At 40.4% G+C, this 23280-nt stretch overlaps 1 pseudogene; it reads right to left on the bottom strand.

Annotated features, from left to right (window-relative positions):
• The window catches only part of LOC131911030 (26S proteasome non-ATPase regulatory subunit 14-like), a 29876-nt pseudogene extending 19924 nt beyond the window's left edge, over window positions 1-9952 (bottom strand).
• Between the last annotated feature and the right edge of the window lie 13328 nt (window positions 9953-23280).

The following is a 23280-nucleotide window of genomic DNA, read 5'->3' on the forward strand; positions in this document are numbered from 1 at the left end:
TGTGTACCTGGGGAAAGCACAGAAAAAACATGATGACCACCTGTGTGTATTTAATATTGCCTTTGTTTTAATATTGTCCACTGAAACTAGATTGAAATTTACTACCCATCTCACCTGTGTCCATGTCTAAGAGATATTATCAGTATGTGAGGTTACAACTCACACTGTTTTAAAGTAAACCTTATGTTTGAAAGATGGCAGAATGTTTCCCCTTCCTTTTATATTTTTGGTTGTGAGCTTAGACTTTTAACAGCGGCGCCATCTCTCAAGCCCTCTCTTTCTTTCATACAAGCAGATGAAGACAATAAATTAGAAAACTGTTAATAACATTGTATTGCATTAGGTTACTGAACAGAGACTGCTACATCCTATGCCATTAGGAGACTCAGCTCGTCTTAAAGAGCTATGATTTGTCTTCAGATACGCATGCATTGGCTGAGTTTCGCCACTAGGTCTGACACTATGGGGTGGCTTTGAGACCTCAGTAGAGCCTGCTCCCATGACTGGTGCTTGCTGATTGTGTACTGTCTTAGAAGGATTAGATCTATTGCATTTTGTCTTTCTTCTTCTTGTGACCAAGACTTAGGGAAGCATGGTTTTTTTGTTTTTTTTTTTGTTTTTTTTTTTTTTCTGGTAATGATGGAGACATGGGAGAAAGTTCATAAACATCCACTTCTGAGGCAACGTTTGGAACTGGCATACTTTCTTCTAAATTCATTTATTCAACAAGGCAAGTCATTTTACAAAGTAAAAAAGCCACAAATCCATCCCATTCCTGCAGTGGGAGGAGCCATGGGGCCACATTGTGATGGTGATGGGGTTGTATATACAAGGCAGGGTAAAGAATTGGGCAAATGGTGTTCTTAACACAAATACACAAATATGCATGATAGTTATCAATTAAGTTCAGTGTTGTTACATATAAGAAAATTCAGATACCATTGGGTTAATTTGTAAAAGTTTTGCGTGGATAACTGAGAAATTACTTTTAGTCGATGTGTTCATATTTATTTGGTCTTGTTCAGATTTCTTTTCTTCATTTGTTATCAAAATTTTTCTAATTCTCTCTGTTTCTCTCGGCTCCAGCGATGTGCTTGTCTGCATTAAACTTTATTAGCCAAGTAAACCTATTAGACTTTGTATCAGTAATTGTGTAATCACTTGAAATGCATGTTGTCTTCCACATGGCTTCTAAAGAGCCTCCATTTCACTCTTCAAAATGTTGATCAGTTATTTTAGCTCGTAGTTATTAAGAACCTCCCTTTGCAAAGTTTTAAACAGAATTCCTACATCTCTATATTGTCTATTGCACGATTCACAGCAATCTTGTGATATTGGTAGTATAATTTTTGTATTAAATTGTACTGGGAGAGGAACTGATAGCATCAGAATTTAAATATGACTGGGGCGCTCCTTTTGCAAAGTCTACACACACCCTACACACACACTTTGGCTTTTAGATTTTCTGAGATACCAAATAGAGTGGATTTTATGCTGATAGTTTGGTGGCAAATGTGAGTGAAATCCCATGCTTTACTGTCTTGGGAAATCATGGGCATGGCAAGGCTTATTTCATTATTCTCCAGAAAGCTGAAAGGCCTGACAGTTTGAAGTAAAGAGACTTAAAAGGTCATTAGGTAGCAAGGTTGGGGCATAGGCTCGTTGTATTTTCCTACTATATCACTTAAATGGTGGTATTTCATCGTGGTAATTGGTGCAGCGGTGGCACAAATATTAGAGTACTAATCACTTTTTTATATTGGATTTGAGACCCATCATTTGAGGTAGTCCCCAAACCTGATACTGTTAATGAGGCCAAGAACCTGAGACTATATAACTCATGGACACTAAGGGAAAACCTACTGCAATTATTCTGCTAAATTAACATAGCAATACATTAATCCTAACTGCATATTTCTATACCTATAGAGCCGTGCATTGCTTAGCCCTCAGCAGAGAAGCTGCTTCTTGTGGTAGATGGTAATTAGCACTGAGACACAACTGAACAATGTAATCATGGTAATTGGTAGTGTGATGCTCCACAATTTTACTGATGGAACTAGTCAATTAACTTGGACTCCAAAGGACTGCATTTTCCTCTAAGGCTTCAAAATTTGTAAATAACAAGCGTGGGTATTTTTCACAGTCTGACAACATAAAAATAAACCAGTAGAGGAGAATTACTATGTACCCCCATAGTATATGTCCTAGGTTCCAGAGTGTTAGATTATTTAGAATAGGAATTTTAAATTACTTGGTTTTCTCAGTAACTAGTTGCCACTAAGACAACAGTTTTTGTTTTTCCCCCCACTTGTTTTCATGCACGTGGAGGCCAAAGGTTGATATCGGGAATCATCCACAGTCCACCTTATTCACTGAGGCAGAGTCCTCATTCAAAGCCAGAACTTGTTGATAAGCTAGCCAGCTTGTTCTGGGGGTTTCTGTCTCTGTCTTCTAAAGTTGGAATTACAGGTGGGCTACTATCCCTACCTGCCATTTGTGCAGTTTTCTGAGGATTTGAACTCGGGACCTCAAGCTTGTATGACAAGCACTTTAATTGCTGAGCCATCTTCCCACACCCTACACAAGTTTAAAAAAAGAAAAACCAAATTGGATAATAATCCTACCAGCATTCAATTTAACTTATGTTTATTAAAGTAACCTTGAAGAAAAGAGTTTATATTATGCTAATTTGTCAAGGACCACTTTTTATTTTAAATACATGGCCCAAGAAATCAAACTTCTTTTGCTGTATGCTGTTTTGATCTCCCCCTTGTGTAGCAAGTCCCATTACACCATGCTGTGTTGCTTTGGGGTGCAAAAACAGGATGTAAGCTTTTACATTTTTTGCAATGGCTTCCCAGTAATCTGTATAAGTGTTAGGCATTTCCGAGTACCCAGGGAGTCCTCATTTGTGTTCATTTTATCCTCATTAGAGCTGGAAGGTATTTATTCTGAATTAAAAAATGCATTACTAGAAGATTTTCTTTTAAAGACAAAGGCTTCTAGATGTGGAAAAAGAAAGGACAAGTGTTGGTTTGAGGATGTTGCCCAGCTGAGCTGGTTCTTTGATGCCATGTACCTCATTACAGATGGAGACATCTCAGCAATTTCACTGATGTAATCCGGGCAGAAGTCTGGTTTAACTTTCTTCTTTGTTGTAACCAGAGTTTGACAGGTTCAAATCTTAGTAGGGATTTTCCATTCTGTTTTATTTCACATTAAAAAACAGTTGTTATAGTAGATACCAGGAGACGTTAGCATCCTGAGGTGAGGGTTAGCCTCATGTATTGAACTTTGCTGAGGCAGTAGTATGACTGCAGCATTACTTGACCTTGAACAAACACATTGCACTATTTAAAACAGGAGAGCTTGCCATTGTCCAACATTCTGAGAAAGAGCCATGAAATTCATTCTGATTTCTCATTTTAGGTTGTACGTCCATGATGAGCTGATGATTAAGGATGAGGTGGGAGTGAAGACACACTGTTGAGCTTAGCTTAGAACATATTCATAACCCACCCAGGGAGCTGAGACATAGAGTCATTTTCTTCAAATGACATGCATCTTGAAATGGAAACAGGATTTGAGGAGGCAGGAATGAAGTTCAGCGATAGATATAAGATGACTGTTCACACTGTCATTCCTCCAGTAAAACAACTAGACAGCAGATTTGCTAAGAACTGTGATGGCAACAGAGTAGAATTGCATTCCCTGCCCTGGGTATCTATATTGTGGAGAGAGCTGGTAGTAGCTCTAGTCAAAACTTGAAATGATGTGGTAGTATAAATGTGGTGATGTTGTTAGCTAGGATAGTTACTGACTGGGAGGAATAATGGAGCATTCCTGGATGAGATCCAAAGACACTGAGCATGGAGAGCTAGTTAGGAATGTTTTCAGCTCTGGGTGATAAATTGTTTAGACATATGGGACACAGAAAAGAATAAACCTTGTTAGGCAACAAGAGGAATAGAGAGATTAGATGACTAAGTAACTCTCAGGGCTTTGGTAGAAGATATAGGCCTCTGAAGGCAAAAATCATCCCCATTTCTCCATTTCATTCAGGTTCATTTCTCCCTAGAGAGATGCTAAAAAATGTGTGGACAAGAGTATCATTTATTATTGACTGAAAGTGGTAACTTCTTTATTCTTTGGTGCATCATCCCTGTTTGCTCACGGAGCCAGTGGATTGCAAAGTATCTTTAGTTTATGTTGTTTCTTCTTAGAAATTTCTATTTAAAGGAAAGTTTTGATGTATACACATATTTCTGTTTTGTTCTAATAGAAGACAGAGCCTGGCTGCATGTTCAACTAAGTTTTCAATTCAAATGCTTTGTCTCCACTTCCGGAGCAGAGGATTTTCATTTGCACTAATGGTTCTCAATCTTCCTAATGCTGCGACCCTTTAATACAGTTCTTCATGTTGTGGTGTCCTCAATCATAAAATTATATTTGATGCTGCTTCAGAACTGTAATGAATTGTAATTGTAATGATACAAATTGTAATGTTTAATCTGTGTTTTCCAATGGTCTCTGGGGGTCATGACCCGCAGGTTGAAAACAACTGATTTATATCCTGCTGTGGGGCCCCAAGGGTACTGTAAGCACTGAGTAGGGATCAGCTCTATATAAGGTTCCCCATAAGATACAGAAGAAGCTTCCTAGCCAGGGAGTTTCAATTTTCCAACACAGTTATTATAAAAAAAGGGGCTATCTCCAAACCAAGGACACATCTGATGTCAGATAGCCTTGTTCTTTATGAGTATTTGAATTAAGGTTCAAATGCACCTAATTTCTGATACATGTAATAGAAGGGTTGAAGACTAGAAGATATAGATGAGGCATTGAGAGAAGGAGAAGCTGATGTCAAATGCACTGAAGAGAAATCTCTTTTCTTTTATTCCAAAGTACATAGCCCAAAACTGAACTAAAAAGAGAACTGAATATACTTCTTACTGGCAGTTCGGGCCATTGCGGACAACTCTGAAAAACTAGAGCTAGCTTGTCAAAGTCTACAGAGATTGTGAATTTGCTGCCCGATGCCTTTCAGAAGATAACAGAGAAGAACACCTGGCCATTAGCAACAATTTCAGGGCTGGCACTTGTCCTTTGTGGGTAATTCTGTTCCACGGCCTGACACTTCTTCCCTCCACCTTCTTTTTCTCACTCCTCTGTCTGCCCCTCAGTTCTATTTAAGTACAGTCTCTGTTGTATTGCTCTCTCCCCATTCGGCTTATTTTCCCACCTATGCTTTAATGACACAGTCTTCTTCTATCCCCACTCCCCCATGTCATCTGTCTACTTCACTGAACTGCTTGAGGAATTTGGCTGCATTTTACCTCAAGTTCTTATTACAATGCAATTAATTACTTTAACTGGGACTGAGTGAGACAAACTACCTGACAGAGGTAAGAAGGGGAGAAGACAAAAAGGAGATGCTTTTCTAATTTCATGTGGAACCCCAAACCATGGCACGGTGCCATCCAAAGTCAAGGTGGGTCTTCCCATCTCAATTGTTTCATCTAGACAGTCTCCTCAGACACATCCAGAGGACTTGTCTCCTAGGTGACTCTAGATCTTGTCAGGTTGACAATACTAACCAGCGCAGTAATCTTTACACATCTCTTAGGTAAACAGGTACATTTTAAATTAAATACAAGTTTCATATTGTTCGGAAAGAGAATTTATAACACATAGAGTAGGAAATGGATACTCTGGTCTCAACATCTGGCAAAGCATTTCTCCATCTCTGGGCTGAAGTAAATAAGTTATATGGAAAGTTTCCATCATTTAGAAGCATAGAAGAAGTGAAGGAGAACAAAAAATATACTACGTAATATTTTCTGGGTACCCAGCTTCATGTGAGGTAAAGGGTCATGATGGCTGCAATCATGGAGATTCTGATCTAGTAAGGAAAATGGTCCATCAATATGTGAAACAAAAACATTTACAGTTAAACATGGTCAGTGATAGGAAGAAGGTGAACAGCAACTCAAGATAAGACAGTTTAACGAAAAATGTATTTAAAAGTTTCATTGGCTGATGGTAGAACTGGTTACTAAGCAGCCTATTTAAAACAAATTCAGGGACCAACTCTCTGCCAGTTTGTTGGGAGGGGCTGCTCAGAGGTATAAAGAATAGATTTCTTGTTATGTACATGTTTCAGTGACAGATCTTGATTTTCTTCTGTAATCTGAAAAGACTGTGATACAAAATATAGTTAGTTTGTTTTTCTGAAATGTCCGCAGAGATCTAGGTAGTTCAGGTGTCCCAGAATCAGAAGTAGGACAGGGGTTATTGGTTGCTTGGCAACTGGTGCAATCACAGAATAGTTGTATTGAGTTTAAGGAGGCAACCAGTGTGGACTAAGAACTGGAACAAAACAGAAGTGTAAAACCTAGGTCTCTGTCAACATGTAAAATCTCAGGATTAGACATCTTGTTAGCTGCTAATCCAGCAATGCATTTTCCTTCTTCCTTGTTTAATTTTTATTTATTTTTCTCATACAATATATCCTGACCACAGTCTCCTCTCTCTCCACGCTTCCCAGCACCCCCTGCTCACCACTCCTCTCCAAGGCTGAGTAAGGTAACCCAGTAGGAGGAAAAGGATACCAAGAGAAGCTTTTCAGTTTCATGAGATTTATTGATTCCGTTTATTAATTGTTGGTCTTAGGGCCTGTGCTATTGGTGTTCTGTTCAGGAAGTTGTCCCCTGTACCAATGCATTTAGGCTATTTTTTTCTCTTCTGCCATATTCAGTGTGTTTGGTTTTATATTGAGGTCTTTGATCCACTTGCACTTGAGTTTTCTGCAGGGTGATAGATATGGATCGATTTGCATTCTTCTACATACTGAGAGCCAGTTGGACCAGCACCATTTGTTGAAGGTGCTTTCTTTTTTCCATTGTGCAATTCTGGCTTTTTTATTAAAAAAAATAGGTATCCATAGGTCTGTGGATTTATGTCAGGGTTTTCAGTTCAATTCCATTGATCAACATGTTTGTTTTTATGCCAATACCATGTGATTTTTATTACTATAGCTCTGTAGTACAGCTTGAAATCAGGAATGGTGATACCTTTGGATGTTCTATTATTGTTCAGGATTGTGTTAGCTGTCATAGGTTGTTTGCTTTTCTATATGAAGTTGAAAATTGTCCTTTCAATATCTGAAAAGAATTGTGTTGGAATTCTGATTCGGATTGCAATGAATTATAGCCATAAGTTTCTCTGGTCCCACCCAGCCCAGAGGTCCTGCAGCCAATTATAAAATAATCACTCAGAGGCTTAATATTAGTTGCAAATTATATGGTCTATGGCTCAGGCTTCTTGCTAGCTAGCTCTTATAACTTAACTCAATCCATAACTATTAATCTATGTATCACCATGTATTCCATGGCTTTACCTGTATCCCATTACATGTTGCTCCTTGGATGGAGGTTTAGTGTCTCCCCTCCCCCCCAACTCTCCTTTCTTCTCTCACTATTTCTCTTGGATTCTCTCACTCGGCTCCATCCTACCCTGCCATAGGCCAATGCAGCTTCATTTATTAGCCAATGGGAGCAACACATATTCACAGCATACAAAAAGACATTCCACAGCATTGGATCTTTAGATTGGTTTTGGTACGATGGCCAGTTTTACTACATTAATCCTACTAACCTGTGAGCATGGGAGATCTTTCCATCTTCTGATATCTTCTTCAATTTCTTTCTTCAAGTCATTGACATTTTTTTTGGTCATACAAGTCTTTCACTTAGCTATGCATTTTCTGTACATAAATTTTCCAAGGAAAATCTCAGTTGAGCTTTGGATGGCTGTGTCTTGTCTTTCTTCACAGTGCACTGATAGTCAGTACTTTTCTTCTAACCATTCTCACTTCTCTAACAGACATCTCACCCTGTTTCACAATAGCAAAATAGGTTTCAGCTTCTTGTAGAGATGGCCAAAAATTTCCCAGAAGCTAGGTTTCCTTCTTCAAACTATCAACAATCATCCTTTACTACAGCATCTGTGAATCATGAGTCAGTGTTCAAAGAAGGGACTAAATGTCAAATCTTAGAGAATTCAGAGGTCATCTCAGCCGTGTTGAGAGTGTGCACCACAGGGTAGTTGGAAGCAAACCTGATAAAGGACCTGAAGATTAGATGGGACATGGAGTTAGTTTGCCACCTGTGATGGTTTAAAAGAGAATGGTCCCCAACTGGAGTGCCACTATTAGGAGGTGTGGCTTTGTTGGAGTAGGTGTGGCCCTGTTGGAGGAAGTAGGTCACTGTGGGGGTAGGCTTTGAGGTCTCCTTTGCTCTAGCTATGCTCAGTGTGGTAAACAACTTTCTGTTGCCTGTGGCTCAAGATATAGAACCTTTAGCTCCTTCTCCAGCACCATGTCAGCCTGCGCACACCACCATGCTTCCTGCCATGACGATAATGGACTAAACCTCTAAACTGTAAGCCACTCCAATTAAATGTTTTCTTTTATAAGAGTTGCTGTGGTCATGGTGTCTCTTCACAGCAATAGAAACAGAAACTAAGACACCACCCAACTTCCCTTTTTCAAGAGACATTTGTGGGAAGTTTTTCTGTCACATGTGGAATGAGACAAGAAATAAACTTTTGGAAAGAAAAGGCTAGGGAATAAGAGTGGAAGGTAGAGTTCAAATTTTGTAGAAGCTGGTTTAGGTCTAAGTCAAAGATGAGGGAAGGATAGGGTGCAGCAAGAGGCACAGAAGTCACAACTCTAAAGAGCAGCAGAGCCAGGCTAGAACAAGTATCTTAGGGCAGGCTGCTCCTGCGGGGGTCATTGTTCAGTGAGGTAGGTCTAACTACTGCTAGAGCTGTGTGGCATGAGAAGGGAGTGTGGAGTGAAGGGAGTTGGGTGGGCTTCAGGGAGGCTTGGGTGGCAGAAGGAGGTAGGAGGTGAACCTGGATCTAGGTAGAAAGTAGTCAGAGGAAGGTATGGTGTGACTCAAGTCTGACACTTTCAGAAGACAGTCCATGCTTCTGAGGATTGCCGGACACCAGACAGAAAGCACTTACAGATGCCAACCCAGGGGCTCCTTGATGGCTAGGAATATGCTGTCTTGGGCACAGTCATCTGGAGAAGAAAATGTGAACAGGCCCCTCCCTAAGAAATTCTCAGCATGATTTTCCATTTCAAAGGTATAAGGAAGACATGGGGTTCAAAAGAATTAAAAGAAATTTTAGAAGAGCTCAGGAATCTTTCAGGGACAAATTGATTTTGGTAATTAAGTTTTGAATGCATGTGTTTCCCTGGCATTGCAACCTGATGAATTTTTTCCCAGCATTTATTGATCTTAGAGAACATTGAGTGAGCCCATTTAAATGATTTCTCTAGGTCTTCTGCTAGTATGCAAATGAATTGCCCTCAAGTATCCTAATAACTTGTCACAGAGATGTAAGCAGTGCTGTGGGAAGCCAGGGACTGGTTCTCTAGAGTTTTCAGTTCAGGAGAGCATGGTGGTGCAGTGGACGCCTGTGATGCTGTCCCCGTGATATGGTGCTGAGACCGAAAGCAGTGTTGCTAGTTAGCTAAGGGAATGAGGGAGACCTGCTAGTTTCCATGACCTTGTATCTCTTCTTCCAACATTTGGGTGACAAATTCTAGTATATGAGTGACCTAGAATCTTTGGGAGTATTATAAGTAATGTATATAAAATATTCATCTAGTGCCAGGATTGGGGAGGGACTCACAGCCTGGAACCCTACATATCAGCAATCATAGCAAACATGCTCACTATTAGTGAGAAAGAAGGACCCAGAAGCACCTGGGACTAAAGGTAGAATGTGGGTGTGGTTCACAGACATGACATATTTTGTGGGTCACTGATTTGAGGAAGGCCCTGGTCTTCTGGCTTACCTGGCAGATCAAGTTCACTTTGGAATTATGGCACTTTCCAACCATAGATGTTAATTCATTCTCCAAACGAAATGCCATTGTTCCCTTAATAAATAGTCTCCAGATGTCTTGTTTTATTTTAAAACACAAGCTTTATTGGCACAACATAGAATGAGTACTGTAAAGCAAAGCTAAAATTCCATCTTAATCTGTTTGAGCCATCCAGGAAAACCGACGTGTTCACATATTCCAAGAGGTGCTACATTTCTGCTGTCTCTTGCTACTGTTGACACTCTCTGGCTTTGAGGCTGGGGTGGCAGCTGAACTACTTGGCAGATTATATTTGTTATCAAGATGGAAACCAGTGACTTTTCCAGGGCTCTGCTTGGGTAGGAAGGGGGAGAGAAAGGGCCTTGCAGAACCCCTGGGGAGCTCTCTCCTACAGGAGGATTAGCTCACAGAGTACTGCAGGTTTGTGTATGGCTCATAGGGTGATAACATTTCTCTCACAGCTTCATTTTGTGTATTTCAGAAATATGCCCATAAGAGCAGCAAGTAAAGATTGTTAGCTTACTGAAGATATCTGGATGTAAAGTAACTTAAAGTTGACTCACCAGGAAAGGCTTACATTAGAAAAGTAAGAATAAACTGTTGACCTTAAGTAATATTTGGCATGTTTCAAAGTGAATCAGTTTGGTACTATAAATCCATATTCATAAATATTTCCCCATCATATAGCTAACTCCCTTCCTATACATCACCTAGAAATGATGTCAAATATGAACAAAACTTAATTCACAAAACATTTGTCATCATTATTTATGATGACTGTTAGAAATGTGACACCCTTGAGCACTTGGCTCAACAACTCTGCAGGCAGCTACCCTGTGAGATGCTGTCCCATCATTTGAAAGTGGATACTTCAAGGCTCAGCACCTTTGATACATTGCTGTTGAAAATCATGGCTTAAAAACTGAAGTACAGTAGGTCATAACTGACAGAGGCGCATAAAAGATACTGAGAAATGTGCTGAAACATTTAAGACTTCGGCTGAGTGAAGTTATCCTGTTTCTTTTAGTTGCTTTTCTCACAATAAGATAAAAAGGCAGAAACATTGAGAAAAGAAAAGGAAATGAAGTTCTGACAGTGAAGTAAAATTGACATCCGAGCAGACAAGCAGGTAGATAGTAACACACATTATGCAGTGGTGGAGAATGGAAGAAAGTCTACTGTGATGCTGTAGGGAAACCGGGTTTAGAACAAGGCACATGCAATGAGCACAGGGAAGCAGGCTTCTTTACTGATTTCTGGTTCTTGCTTTATGATGTCTTGGTGCTTCAAGTTACCAGCATTGCTGACTGCACCAGCCCATCTCATCCTTGAAGACCCCACTGCATGGCTGAATCTGCAGGCAGTGCCAGATGCTCTGGCTTCACAGCTCTTCTTCTAAGCCTGGCATTTATCATGCTCTGGGGCTACAACTTCTGCATTTGGAATATGGGAGCAAAATTAGCATACTTTTTCCTTATTCACAGTTTTAGATGCAAAATGTTTTCTCACCAGTGATTTTTTTTTCTTTTTTAGCAACTTTCTACAATATCTTTTCTATCTTTAGGTCAATAATTGTAATCTTTTTAATCAAGGGAACACATTACATCTTCTCTTTGGCTTATTGTGGTTGTCAGCTAGTGCTTTGTGGCTGTTACTAAGTTAAAATAAAGGCTATGAGAACAAAAACAGCAAGACACTGCAACAGTGGATCTGATTACTAGCGACCTCTCAGTGAGTACGGGGAGAGTAGTGTCGTGGCATGGACACTGAATAAAGGGATGAATCATGTCTGAGGAGGGAAGGAGAAGGTAACAAGAGATTGCGCCACACAGAATGGCAGGCAATTAAAGTCATGGTTTTTTTTTCCTTTTTGAATTTTCCATTTATCATTTTTTTTAACTTTAATAGACTGTAGATTGAAACTTTGGAAAATAAAAGCATAGAGAAGGGAGGATGACTGGGTCAAGTCATGTGGGTCTGGCCTCATCTCCCTTAACTGTTTACATAGGCATGTTTGTCTGACATTTTGTTCCTCTGTTTGTAGGGTTCAAAGACTCAGCAGTAAGGGTGCCAAGAAGGCGAGGCAGCTCTGTCCACTCAGGGATTCTGGGCACACCACTTCACAGGCTGATTTTTTGAGAGGGAATCACAATAGGAGATTTCTTTGAAGCGAAAGGGAGCACCTGTGAGGATCAGAATTCACAAAGCATCTCAATCGTGAGACCTGAATCTCTGTGCAGAGCTCTCCCAGGGAATGGGAAGAAGTGGGCTCTTGTTCCTTATTGTGGAGAAGCAGGCGACGCCAGTGTGGCTCCCGCCCTGTGCAAACACAAAGCCCGTGGCTTTCAAACTCTGGAGCTTTGCCTCACTTTCACTTCCCTTCTAGGTAGCCAGAAGGTGTCTTCACACTGGTTAAAAAAAAAGTAGCACATTTAACCCCTCAAGAGACAGAGGTAATAGTTCGAACCAGAATTGCTTTCTGTAGCTGCAATGGAAATTTTTAAATTAATTCATTGTTTGATAATTTCATACATGTATGTCATCAATCCTGGTTACCTTTGTCTCTCTACCATCATTTACATCCCTCTTCCATCCAGTCCAGCCCTTCCAGCCTCCACCAAGTCCATTCCCTTTTCACATCTTTCTGTTGTTGTTGTTGTACGTGTTTGTTTGTGTTTTTGCACTGGATTCTTTTTTGGTTATGGAGGCTCCAGGTCTCATTTCACTGGAAGCTGTTCAAGAGGAGATTTCTTTTTTATAGCCATTGATTTTTGAAGAGCCAGGTGATTATCTTCAGGATGCAGAGTAAAATGACCACCAGAGAATGAAAATATAAAAACAGTGTGTGGGAAATGGGGTTTTTATAGATGCTACTCCTGTGTGTGATTTCCTCAAATGGATTTTTCTAGCTTGATCTCTTGTTGCTGTGGTTCATCTGCTCCTGGTATTTTTAAATAGCGTTAGGGTTTTTGTTTGTTTTTTAGGTAGGTTAAGGTTTTCTTTATGTGCTATCTGTCATTCCAGCGTTTCCTTGGTACATTTTCGATAGATGGCTGCTGATTTTTCAAGAGAGATTAAAGTGACCAGTCTCATTTCTTTCCAACAAATATTGGAATCTGGATGTGATTCTTGGGCTGGACAAAAGGGCAGGACTCTTTCTCAGAAGCCCTTTCTGTGCCTTCTGTGGCTCCGGAACCACCCATGCTTGTAACTCGAGGTTGAGTGGGCTTAAGGCCGGCCACTCCCACCACCGTGGGGATTCTGCCTCTGGAACAGAGATCTGAGATTAGCCCATGAGTGGCCAGCTCTCTTCTGCGGGTCCTTTGTGGGTCTCAGAGCCTTCCGCAGTTTAATAGTTTCTTTCAACACAAGCATCTCCAGTTTCGCAAAACACCGTGGTTCTGTGCTCTTTGTCCCCTGGTCTATAGTACCTGTGTTCCTCATGCCCCAGAGCTGCAGTAGGGCAAGGCTGAGTAGAGAAAGACAGGGGAGAAGAGAAGATGGAATGAGAAGCACTACACAGAAAACAGCTGCGCGGGGCTGGCTGAATCCTTGGAGTTGCAAAGACACAACAGGAGAGGAGAACCAGTGAGGAACCAGGAGCAAAGAAAGTAAGAGATGAGACCCAAAAGGACTGGGATAAGTAATCAGGGCTCTCTGATATTGACATCACAGCCACTGAGAGCTTCAGTGGGAGCAGCTATGAGTCATCCCTGGTCTGCCTCACCAGCAGTCACCAACCAGCTCCACTGCATCTCTGTGTGAGTCTGCTTTGGGGACTCCACGCGGAGGTGGACCCTAGGCCTTTCTATGTTAAGCATGGCTCAAGTTAGGCACAATCTCCCCCCTTTTTTTTTTTTTTTTTTTAAATTCTTCTCTCACACAATATATCCCGACCGCAGCTTCCTTTCCTTCCACTCCTCTCAGTTCCCCTCCTCCAGATCTACTTCTCCTTATTTCCCTTCAGAAAAGAGCAGGCCTCTAAGTGGTATCTACAGAACACAGCATGGCATGTTACAGTAAGACAAACCCTCCTATAAGGACTATGAGAGACAATCCAGTAGGAGGAAAAGGGTCCCAAGAGCAGGCAACAGGGTCAGAGACAACCCCATTACCACTGCTGGGAGTCCCACAAGAACACTAAGCTAACAACCATAACATATATGCAGAGGACCTAATCAGACTTACGCGGGCTCTGTGATTGCCACTTCAGTCTCTAGGAACCCCTATGAGCCCTGTCTAGTTGACTGTTGATTGTGTGGGCTGTGTTCTCCTGGCGTTCTGGACCCCTATTTTTTTTCTTTTTTGTAGTGGCTTTATGAGAAGATTCACCAAGTATACAATTTACTCTTTTAAAGTTCAGGTTTTTTTCTATATTACACAGTTCTAGGAATAATTTCTCTTAAAAAAAAAAACAGAAAAAAATTACATAGCACTTATACCGATTAGGATATTCAGCTTGTTAATTTTTTGGTTGTGTTTTGAAATAGAATCTCATGATGTAGCCAGGATGATTCCAAACAGCTACAGGGTCTGTTTCCCAAGTGCTGGGATTATGGGCATGTCACCATACTTAGCTACTTTTTTTTAAATGATGTTTGTTTGCTGGTTTTCTGTTTGCTTTTGTCCTTTCTGCCTTGATTATTTTTCCTACTCATGGTTTGTAAGCCACATATGCAGCATCTTTTATTGATTCCGTGGTGGTTTTGTGCATCCCTAGAATGTATAGGATGCCCAGTTTTATTCATTAAGCATTTATTTATCAAGAAGATAAATACTCACAAAGCCCCCATGTAAATTCTAGAGGTTAAAAATGGGAACAAAGCTGATCTTTTTGTCTTCTGGGCAGTGAGCAATAGGGCAAATAGGCAAACAAGCAAATTACCAACCTCCACACAAACAGAAAGCTGTAGGATGACCAGGCAAATAAGCATGTATAGCACTAACACATGCCCTGGAGACTAATAGTGAAAAGGAGAGAGTGTGGATGACATCACCATTTCAAACAGGAAAGTAGGAAAGAAATCTCTGCATAAGGACCTGAGCATGAAAGAATCAAGCAGGCTCAGCAGCTATTGGGAGATCAGTCCCGAAGAAAGGTCTTTATTTATGTACAAGGGCCCTGAGGCAGGGGCATGTCAGCAGTCATGTTCAGTTGGCATATATTAATGAGGGAGGAAAGCGTAGGTGAGATTAAAGGCATAGCTAGTTGGAAGGACTCCCCCCCGGCTATGTGGAACACGTCTTAGTTGTGGTGTGATTCTGAGTAAGGGGAGAGGCTGCTGAAGAACTGGAGAAGTGATCTGACTTCCCCCTTGCATATTACCCTGGTTGCTGAGCTGAGACACACTACAGGAGAGGCAGCGGAGAAGAAAGAACTCGTGAGTTTGTTGGCAAAACCCAGGTGAAAGGTGATGTGGCTTGCCAGTCATAACAGTGTAAATGGTGAGAAATGTGCCTACCCCACAGTGATCTTGCCTAGTTAAAAAATTATAAGTAATTCTTTACTGACCATTTACAGAAATCATATGAAAATGAGATAAAGAACTCCAATATTTGCTTTGCCCAGATTCTTCTATTGTATATTACTAGATCAGTTTTCCACATTTTATAAATATGCGTATGCTACAGTTTTTGGATTAATTTGAAGATGAATTGGAGGGATTTAGTTTTTATTGTTAGCATATTTATAATTATTAGCATAATTGTAAAATGATGGATTTCATTATAACATGTTCTTACCTGTATAGTATGTACTTGCTAATGTACTTCCCACTTATCCCTTTCATTCCCTCCTGCTTCCTGACTGTCCTTTCCTTTGCCCTAAGAGTACGCATTCACTTTTACATTAGTGCATATGTGTGTATTTGGCACAGCATTGTCGCTATTTGCAATGGAAGTACTCAAAGCACACACCCTCCTCTCCAACCACTCTCTGCTTTTGTTCAGTACTGGGGCAAATTCTCCCAGGTGGTGCTGACCTCTCCAAACCTTACATTATTTAAACTTGACCAACAGAATATTCATTCAGTGATATGAACTTGTAGCCTGGCTTTTGTCTAATTTTCATTCTGTTACAAAAAAAAAAAAAAGCTTTAAAGGTGAAAACAGTCATTTGTTATTCTAAAATTCTCTGCATCTGTCATAATTTCAGGCTAAACCAGGAAAATAATCACAGAGCCTCACACTGAGCATTTGGTAAGACTCCTTAACTGACACCTGTGCTCTCTTCAAGTTTCTGATGTCCCAGGCTTATCAAGCGACTGGTAATCCCCCACAGGTGCATCCAAGACTTTGCTCAGAGCCTCCTCATTACCTGGAGGGTTTTATTTCCACCTCTGCACAACCGGAACTTCAAAATTTCCTTCAAAATCCAGCACCCATTACAGATCTGTGTTAAGCATTTTTTTTATTCCTTTAATATAATATATGGATTATAATTACATAATTTTGCCCCTCCCTTTTTTGTTCAAGTCCTCATCTACCTCCCCCTGCTCTCCTTTGATTCATGCCCCCAACTAATTGTTATTTCATGCATATATGTATATATATGTATATTCACATATACTCATAAATATAACCTGCTCAGTGCATACATCTCTCTCATTTCCATCTTTTCTCAGTTGCCTATTCTTTGTGTAAGGTTGAGGCCTTTCCCTGTCCACTGGCATGTTCACTGGTGTCATCCTTATTCAGCTCATTTTTGGGCAGTCATGTTGATGAGACTTTATGGGTGTAGCTTCTGAAGTTACTAGGAGACAAAAACTCTTTGATCTTCTAGCTCTTACAATCTTTCTACGCCCTCCTCTTCCACTTGATACATTCACCATTTATTTTCAACTTACAAATCTTCTTTTTAAATTACTATAACATATTTTCATATACATATAGGCATTTCATATACATAGGCATTCTATCTTTCCTTTCCTCTCCTACCACAAAGAAGAAAATTTGTATGTAGAGATGTGCTTTATTACAGAATCCGTATTGCCTAATACACAGTAAACACTTGAAATGACATTCTTTAACAAGTAAGGTGAGAAGTATCAATGTAGATCAATAGTTCCTAATCCGTCTGTACGTGGAAAGATGTCCTGGAAAAAAGGCTATACACCCATGAGAATGGGGGATCAAATAGCATTACTTTGTTAGATTCTACAACTTTTCTAGAGCTCCTATTCTGTGGGTTACTCACTATCATGTATTCTTGAAAAGACAGTCATAGAAACCACTTCCAGATCTCACTTCTTATTTTGAGGTGGTCTGGTGAAATGGGCAATGACCACACAGTCCAAGAGAAGCTGTGGCAAAGCATGGGGGAGGGAACTGGCGAGATACAGGGAAGTTGCCAGCAGCTGAGCTTCAGGCAAACCTACATAGACGGAAGTTCAGGAAGTCATGGAAGCAGCCCAGGAGAATTCCCATGCTCTGGTTGGATTGGGGAGTTGGGGGGCTGGCTTAGGCTTACAAAAGCCAGTGGGTTCTGGTCTAGTATATCACGCTAATAAGTATATACGTCCTCCATTCCTAACAGGAGGCTGGAGAAAGTGTGTAAGGGGAGAACTGGAATAATTTATGATGCAATTTGGACTTTGGTCTGGTTGACAAGCTGTGCACTTGGAGTGCATAGGTAGAAGAAACAACCTGGAGGAATGAAAGAGAATATTCTTGGATTGGTAAGCCTGGGAGTAGATAAAGAAGTGATACAATATGAATGTTAAAAGGTCTTACTAATAAAAAACCCAGAGCCTGATTGTGGAGATATATTATGTACCCCAGTAAAGCTTACCTGGGAATCAGAGAACTGATTTGGGGTGAGTGCTGAAAGACCAGAGAGACAAAGGAACAAGCCACATCTTACCTCTAGGACTCCTCAGCCTGAAAAAGCCTTTAGTTCCTGTCTCCTTGTGCCTTATATACCTTTCTCTGCCCAGCCATTAAAGGCATGTGTGCTTCCCAGGTACTGGGATTAAAAGCATGTACCACCACTGTCTGGCTCTGATTCTCTCCTAGACTGAGTCAATCTCATGTAGTAACCATGTAGTCATGGGCTTTGAACTCAACAGAGATCTAGATGTATCTCTGCCTCCCGAGTGCTAGGGTTAAAGGTGTGTGCCACCACTGCCTGACATCTATGTTTAATCTGGTGGCTTGTTCTGTTCTCTGATCTTCAGGCAAAGTTTATTAGGGTACTCAATATATCATCACAAAGTAGGCCATGGGAATTGATATGATTGAAACTAAATTGAAACTGGATTGCGCAGGACATAAATGACAGAACAGGGTGGGCACTCTGACTTCATTTTGTCCACTAAAAGAGATCAAAGAAGAGTTTTCAAGTAGGAAAGCAAGAGAGAGCAGGGGATTGGAGTTTGACACAAGGCTTCATGCTGGTCCTTCAGGGTCAATCAGAGACAGAGAAGGGGTCCCTTGTCAGGACACAAAGTCACTGCCCAGACAGAGAGGAGACTATTCCTTGGAACAGCTTTCTCAGGGGCCACAGATTGCTTCTGTGATCCTAACATCAGTTACTGGTCTAGAGTAAATCATGAGTTCATTAAAGAAAGGTTCAATAAGATCACCAAATTCTTCAGCATTATTTTACCCATTCAGTGAACAACTCATGCCCACTGTTAGAACATTAAGCCAATGTTGAAAGTAATTTAAGTTAAAAACAAGGACACAAACAACCAAAATGTAGAGTTAAGTTAAGAATTAATGAAATAAGGAAGGACTGACTATCAGACATATGTAAATCATTCTGAGAAGCATCTGAGAACATGTACCATTACAAGCAAGGGCTTCCAAAGAAATGACCCTAAGGATGCACCAGAACATTTCAGTGGGGTAGAGTTCTGGGCAAGAGGAAGCCTGATGGAAAGACATGGGTGAGATAGAAGGACTCCAATGGCTGTTGTTCATGTTGTTGGACAGTTTCCACGGCTGCTTTTATTTTACTGACCTATCTCCAGAGAAGTAGAAATGACATCCCTTACCTTCCTGTAGATCAGCAGGGATCAGCTCCCATGTTGGCAAATAGCTTCTGTGAGGTGATGTTTTTAACTAACATTAACTACTATATTCCAAGCATTCTATCCTGGGTGCCTGCTGGTTTTTTGTTTGTTTGTTTGTTTGTTTTTGTTCCCTGTTCAAAGTATCTGTGGCCTAGATCTCATCCCCCATTCTTCATGGGTCCCCACGTCTAACAGGCAAATGGAGTAGAGGAGTAAGTGTTTAGTAAGTCTAGATTCAAACAGATGCATTCACTGTGGCGGAGCTGCTGATGCTATTATCTCTTATCTAGAGAAACCACTGTGTAAAGTAATGAGGCCCGCAAGGTGGTTTTCCCCACTGCTACCATCAAACTCCAGATAAAAATTGTCACAGATTTCAATGTTTCTGCTTCAATCTGGAATGTACAATTCTTGAATGTGATAGTTGATAAAAGTTGTTTGGTCCAACATGCCGTCATTTCTCGTAGATCAGGAAATGGTCTGTTGTGAATATATAACAATGACATTTCCCCCACATAGGTGACTCTGTCCCTCTTGGACTCTGCCGATATGGCACTGGACACACACAGCCATGGTTGTAAGGTACTCCTCCACATGGGCTAATGAATCACCTTTCTGAGGAAAAAAAAAAGAGAGAAAACTTTTAGGTCATTTAATTTAAAAGTCACAGCATGCATCCCTACAGTTATAGTTACTCTATATTCTGTGTATAGGAAGACTTCACACACACACACACACACACACACACACACACACACACACACACGGGCTCTTTTTTATTTCCACCCTGAAGAAAATGGGCTCTAACGTCTATCTGATCTCCCTTAATACCCGTGCTCTCAAAAGCCTTTATCAATTCATCATCTTCCCTAGGCCCTGCTCTGATAATTGCTTGGCTTTCAAGGGCTGGTAGCCAATTTGGAGGTAGGTGCTCATTATATTGGATGGAGTCGTCTTTAAGAGAACAGTCTTTAAGAGAACAGTAAAAGAATACGTGCCTCAAAGAAAGAGGTAAAGAGGAAGAAAGTTTTCTTTTTCTTTCTTTTTTTTTAAACCACACACTAGACAGCGGCTTTAGCTTCTGTTTTCTCATAGCCTTACATAGTTCATCAAAGACTGGGGGCTGGGCATGATGTAAGTGAGAGTGCGCCCCCAGCAGGCACACTAAGACACAACAGGAATAGCTTAGGGCAAGGGTCAGTTTAGCTGAGAGCCCCATGGCAGAATGGAGGAGCTGTAGCTTGAGTGAGACCATCTGGGAGTCTACCACAATATTCTGTTTACCCATGAGTGAAGCACAGTAGCAATGGAATCATAAACTGGCCAAAAGCTGGGTTGAGATGGAATTGCCAGGTGGAAAAAGAGTTTGGGCATACACAAGGCCGCTGTAGCCAGGACACAGAGGGCGACTGGAGAACATTAAGGAGTATATTTGCTTATGCAGGCATTCGATAATGCACTTCCAAATTTACAATGCGTGACACCATCCATAATTTACAATTCATAATGGAATTCATAGTAGAACTTTTACAAAGTCAGGAAACTAAATCTCTGCATGTTTAAAAGGAGGGACTTTTCTCTTGAGTAGAACTCACCAATTCTAAAACAGTCTTTAACTGTGCTACCAAAACAGCCCAAACTGCATTGGCATCTGAATCATCATGGGATAGAATGGCTGTCAGATGATCAGAAGTGTCACCAAGAGTGATCTAAAAAGCCGAATAAAAGAAAACACAGGACTGGCAACACAGCCCAATGATGATTATTTACCTAGCATGCACAAGGCCTTGGGTTTGATTCCCAGCACCAAACTTAGGAAGTTAAATAAAATGCAGAATTTATTTGCCTGAGTGTGCATCCAAGGCAATGAGTAAAGTAGGTGGGCCTCCTGAGGAGAGAACTAGAAGAAGGAAGCTAAGGAACTTCTGTTCCATACTGACATTTTCTAACTCAGGGCTACCAATTAAAATTCTTCTGTAATGGGATGGATCTTGGGGTGAGAGACCACAGTCCTAAAAAAGAAAATTTCTATAAAGTATGGCAGAGATATAAATGGCTTTCTAAGAAAAGGCTTGAGGTGAGTCTAGAGCAGTGGTTCTCGGCCTTCCTAATGCTGCGACCCTTTAATACAGTTCCTTATGTTATTGTGACCCCCAACCTTAAAGTAATTTTATTACTACTTCATAACTATAATTTTGCTACTGTTATGAATCATAATGTTGATATCTGACATGTGATGTCTCAAATGGGTCAAGACCCACAGGTTGAGAACCCTTGGTCTAGCTCATCAGCTAGTGATACCTAGGATAATACTTTTGATTCTTGTTGAAAATGAATGAGGAGTGAAGTGGTAGATTAAGCCTTTCGAAGACTGACTAAACTGTTGTGTGACTTTCCCTGGAGAGATAGGAAGAGACTTTTTGCTCACCCTAGATAGGGAACCAATGACAGATCTAGGTTAGTAAACTAATGAGTTTAAGGAAGCTACTTGCAGAACTATGGGGGAAAAGTTATGAATGATGGTGACTGTCTCAAAGGCAGTGGTGTCACTGACAATCTACAGCATTGGCAATAACTCACAAAGCTCCTGTGCTAGAGCTCTCTGTAAGACTTTCAGGCAACTCAAGAGAGCCTCATCTCCTCTTTACTGTCTATATGACCTTGGAGGGAAGCCTTGTGAATTTTGTAAGTTTCAGGATCTTTCTTAGATTTGCAGATATTTACTTCTTCCTCTAGGTTGCAATATTTCAATTTGGAGGAAATTGGTATATAGGACAAGCCATAATTCAAAATAATCTGTTTCAGAGTTAAAGGTAATTCCTACTTGTAAGAAAAAGAGCATCATCTGGAAATTTTACACAGGAAAAATTAAATTCCAGATGTTAATATTAAATTACTAGATCTGAGAAATGCTATGATCGCATAATAGAAAAACATGAAAATTACATATAAATAAGTCATAAGTGGCAGTACCAAGGCTTTTAAAATAAAATGATTAAAATATTTAAGATTTAGAAAATATAAAGACAAAATAATTTATGAAAAAGTATCATAAGCAAAGTAAAATTTATAAATCAAAATAAGCATAGTCTAGAACTGAAAGTATTTCACTATGAACTCAGTTATTTTAATTGATGACGCAGCTAATTCTAAGAGAAGTGAACAAGAACAACTGAGAACACCCAGATGCAAGAAGAGATGGAGAAAGTAGAGATAAGAGAAACAATGAAAGTGTCTAGCATAAGTATAATTGAACTCTGAGGGGGAGAGAATGAATTGAAACAAAACAGTGTCTCTAGGGTCAGCGGTAAGAATTTCCCGAAGGTAACCAAGGATGTCAACCAGCACATTTACAAAGCAAAGAGGAATCTCAAGCAGGATAATCAGAGAAAAACCCACAGACACAAGACTATGCCCAACACAAAGAAAATCATCTACTTTGTATAAAGCTTAAGAAAAAAGATGTACAATATTAGCAGATGCAAAAGCCTCATCGATGGTCAAAGTACCAATGGGGAAAGCTGGAATGTGATGATACAACATCTTTAAAACACGGGAAGAAAGCATTATTTAATCTGTTATGTCATGAAAACATATCTTTAAATGAAGATGAAATGAAGACATCTTCAGATGCACCCACACACAAAAACTAAGAATTCAGAGTCTTTTACTAAAAACAATACTAAATGGAGTTTTCCAGTAGAAGGAAACTTACCTTAGATGAAAACCAGGAGAAACATAAAGATGTAACAAGCAATGGATAAAGAAACTGAGCAGATAGATATAAAGCTGTGGAGGAAACACTTACAGTAGTATTGCAGGGGACATAATATGCATGGAGAATTTGGTTCTTTCTATGAGATGAATGGAGCCAGAGTTTGGCTGAGGCCAAACTGATGTGAGAGCTGCCCTGCCCAGAAGACCATAAGGAAACCCTGTTCCTGGCATTAGAGTGATGCAGTTTTTCAGAAGTTTGGATGATTCTCAGCACAGGTTTGCGTGACCCAGGCACTTATGGTGCCGGAAACTCAACAGTCACCCAATTTCAAGCTGCAGCAGTGGCTTCTTGTCTCTTTGCAACAAAGCTGAAAAAATTCAGCTCCCATGGGAGTAAGTAAGCAAAGGGGAAGTGAGCTTTATTAAGGGAAGTCGAAGACAAGTGAGAAAGCAAGGAAAATGAAGAGACACTCTGGAGAGAAGGAGGAGCTCCCAAGAGAGGAAGAGCAGTTGAGCTGGTTGGTCTCTGGCTCTCTAGAGGCTTTCTGGTAGAAACAGGACAAAGGCAGATGTGTCTTCTGTTGAGACTGTTTGGTGTTCTGAGCTATCATGGGCTGAGCCAGAGAAGGACACATACACTCTATG

The sequence above is a fragment of the Peromyscus eremicus genome, chromosome 5, assembly GCF_949786415.1.
Source record: "Peromyscus eremicus chromosome 5, PerEre_H2_v1, whole genome shotgun sequence".
Lineage (NCBI taxonomy): Eukaryota > Metazoa > Chordata > Mammalia > Rodentia > Cricetidae > Peromyscus > Peromyscus eremicus.